Consider the following 4,186-nt stretch of genomic DNA (forward strand, 5'->3'; position numbering starts at 1 on the left):
TGACAGTGCAGGGTTTCGAACGATACCCCACCGGGATTGAAGCACACCAAAAGCATGTTCCACATCCTTTCTAACACTCTCTTGCATTTGGGCAAATCTCTTTCTCTTCTCACCTTGGGGTTTCGAGATTGTCTTCACAAAAGTTAACCACTGAGGATATATACCATCAGCTAGATAGTATCCCTTGTTGTAATGGTGGCCGTTGATCTCAAAGTTGACAGGTGGGGAGTAGCCTTCTGCAAGCCTCGCGAAGACTGGAGAACGCTGCAGCACGTTGATATCATTGTGAGAACCTGCCATGCCGAAGAAAGAATGCCATATCCAAAGATCTTGTGATGCCACCACTTCTAATATGACAGTGCACCCGTTAACATGCCCCTTGTACTTGCCCTGCCAAGAAAATGGACAGTTCTTCCACTCCTAGTGCATACAATCTATGCTGCCAAGCATACCTGGAAAGCATCTAGCTGCGTTAGTCGCCAATAATCTCTCTGTATCAGCGGCAGTTGGCTGCCTCAAGTACTCTGGGCCAAAGACCTCGATCACAGCCTGGCAAAACTTGTACATTGACATCAGACATGTTGTCTCACTCATACGCACATACTCATCCACCAAATCGCCTGGAATTCCATATGCAAGCATGCGGATGGCCGCGATGCATTTCTGGTAGGAGGAGAATCCAAGCTTGCCAAGGGCATCCGTCTTGCACTCGAAGTATGGGCCATGAGCAACCACTCCCTCTTGAATATGATTGAACACATGCCTTGCCATACGAAAATGGCGACGAAATTTATCCGGCCTGAAGAGCGGGGTGTTGGCAAAGTAATCTGCATAGAGCAGGGCGTGGCCTCTCTCCCTGTTGCGGTTCAGGTTGGGAGCACGGCCAGGGAGTGACCCCCTGTACCGAGGAAGCTGCCGTTGAATATGGTCGTGAACGACCAGTGCAGCCACCACAAGATCGTCATCATCCGACGACGAATCGTCCGATGAACAAAGGAAGTGATGGAAGAAAAACTCGTCTCCACTGTCCATACCTTTGTTGGCAAAAGGTCGAACACCTTGCGGTCGTGGTGGCGAAGAGGCCGCGATGATCACCTCGACGCAGCAGGGTGGTTGCCGGCCGGCTACAGGCCGCTCTGGAGCTCTCGTCGGAATCCGGACATTTGTCCGTTTGCACCCGCGCGCTGGGCCGTCTCGTTTGTCCCTTTTACCCCAAACGGACAGGGGCGGATAGGATAGGGTCGCGCGGTGGAGTTGGCCTCACGAGGGTGGGGGGCGCCCCCCCCCCTTAGGGCGCGCCCCCTGCCTCGTGGGGCCCCCGTGGCTCCCCTGACATGCTTCTTCTGCCTATATATCTCCATATACCCTAAAACTTCCAGAACGCACAATAGATCAGGAATTCCGCCGCCAGAAGCCTCCGTAGCCACCGAAAACCAATCTAGACCCGTTTCGGCACCCTGCCGGAGGGGGCAATCCTTCTCCGTGGCCATCTTCATCATCCCGGTGCTCTCCATGACGAGGAGGGAGTAGTTCTCCCTCGGGGCTGAGGGTATGTACCAGTAGCTATGTGTTTGATCTCTCTCTCTCTCGTGTTCTTGATTTGGCACGATCTTGACGTATCGCGAGCTTTTCTATTATAGTTGGATCCTATGTTTCTCCTCCCCCTCTTCTCTCTTGTTATGAATCGAGTTTCCCCTTTGAAGTAATCTTATCGGATTGAGTCTTTAAAGACTTGAGAACACTTGATGTATGTCTTGCCGTGGATATCTGTGGTGATAATGGGATACCACGTGCCACTTGATGTATGTTTTGGTGACCAACTTGCGGGTTTCGTGACATTGGGAACCTATGCATAGGGGCTGGCACACGTTTTCGTCGTGATTCTCCGGTAGAAACTTTGGGGCACTCTTTGAGGTTCTATGTGTAGGTTGAATAGATGAATCTGAGATTGTGTGATGCATATCGTATAATCATACCCACGGATACTTGAGGTGACATTGGAGTATCTAGGTGACTTTAGGGTTTTGGTTGATTTGTGTCTTAAGGAGTTATTCTAGTACGAATTCCAGGGCTGTTTCTAACACTTATAGGAATAGCCCAACGGATTGATTGGAAAGAATAACTTTGAGGTGGTTTCGTACCCTACCATAATCTCTTCGTTTGTTCTCCGCTATTAGTCACTTTGGAGTGACTCTTTGTTGCATGTTGAGGGATAGTTATGTGATCCAATTATGTTAGTATTGTTGAGGGAACTTACACTAGCGAAAGTATGAACCCTAGGCCTTGTTTCAACGCATTGCAATACCATTTACGCTCACTTTTATCATTAGTTACTATGCTGTTTTTATAATTTTAGATTACAAATACCTTTATCTACTATCCATATACCACTTGTATCACCATCTCTTCGCCGAACTAGTGCACCTATACAATTTACCATTGTATTGGGTGTGTTGGGGACACAAGAGACTCTTTGTTATTTAGTTGCAGGGTTGCTTGAGACGAACAACGTCTCCTACGGATTGATAAACCTTAGGTCATCCACTTGAGGGAAATTTGCTACTGTTCTACAAATCTCTGCACTTGGTGGCCCAACAACGTCTACAAGAAGAAGGTTGTGTAGTAGACATCACACCCCATCAAAATCTTCGGTTAGCACATCATCCATGTTTTTCAACCATACCATTGATGCCTTTGCCATTGAATTCATCATCATGTATGATAAATTACCCTCCCTGGATTTATTTTGATCCATGGAAGCGACATAATTTTCTGCATCATGAGAGGGTATTACCAAATCCCTATACAATTTATTAGCTACATTTTTTCTTGCTAATCCAAAGGGCCGAAATATTTGGTTGCTATTTCATTTATTTATTTCGGCTATACATGATTTGGTGAATGAATTTTACATGGACCTCATGGTAATGGCTGATACTTATCTATCGCCCTAAGAATATATGTAAGAATGGCCGGTGTGGTGCTCTAACACCGTCCTTAGTTTGAGTAGTGATTGAGATAAGTGCTTGCAAAGGAATTTGTCAAATTGATGCCATTGAGGATATTATGCATAGACCAATTCACCAAAATTGCAAAGTGAACTTATGTTTTGATTGGGTGTGCTTTGGCTTGTTAGTTTTCAGAACTTACGTAAGGCCAAATCATGGTTGATTTTATTATTGAGCATCATATTGACATCATGCATAATATTGATTTTAGTTGATCTCTCTAGTACCATGGAGATTATATATTGATGGTTAAATTTGTAGCAATGGCCAAGGTGTTGGTGTTGTTTATATATCTCCTTATGGTGCTATTTTGTGAAACCTCATGCCGCTTAAAATATTTTTGCACAATGATCAAAGCCGAATATGCATTGTCATTCGGATTGGAGCTTTGCCTTGCTATAGGTGCTATACATATTGAGGCTTCCAGTGATTCGTTATTAGTAGTGCAACAAATATCCAAGGGTTATCAATGTTTTGACGAATCACTTATAGTTTATCTTTTGGTATGTCTAGATGCAAGATTTACCTTGGGTTGCTTTAAAATTGTTCATATATATAGACATGACAATTCGAAAGAGTTGGCACAACAAGCATCCGGCTGCTATGTTAACCATGGTGTATTGCATTTCTATCAATAGCCGATGCTAGGTCTTGTCAACATAGGTAAGGCCGAATCGGAGCCCATCGCTTCAGCCACTAATGAAACTTTTATGTAGACGAAGTAAGGATTGAAGGAAGTTCATTCTTGATTATTTGCAAAATCCTAGCGAAAGGGAGAACAATATGGTTCGGAGGATGGTTTTGGTCTATGGAACCTTATCACCGGATTGTTATAGAAGCTGAGAAGTTTTCACCCAAGTTTGCCTCAAGAGGTTCAAACAAGCAATGGCCGATATATACTTATCGAACTAAGAACATGCAAAATGGCCGATGGAGTGTTGACATCGTCCTTAGAAAAACCATCGTGCAAGTTATTTTTCGGCAGACAAGTTTGCCGAAAAACAGGGGGGCATGTGTTGACACTAGATTTTGACATGGCCAAGAACTTAATTAAGATGGCCTTAAATGGAGAAGTGCTTGTCGGTGTCAAAACCGGCGGATCTCGGGTAGGGGGTCCCGAACTTTGCGTCTAGGCGGATGGTAACAGGAGGCCGGGGACACGATGTTTTACCCAGGTT

The sequence above is a fragment of the Triticum urartu genome, chromosome 7A, assembly GCF_056163025.1.
Source record: "Triticum urartu cultivar PI428250 chromosome 7A, HENAU_Tu73, whole genome shotgun sequence".
NCBI classification, from domain to species: Eukaryota; Viridiplantae; Streptophyta; class Magnoliopsida; order Poales; family Poaceae; genus Triticum; species Triticum urartu.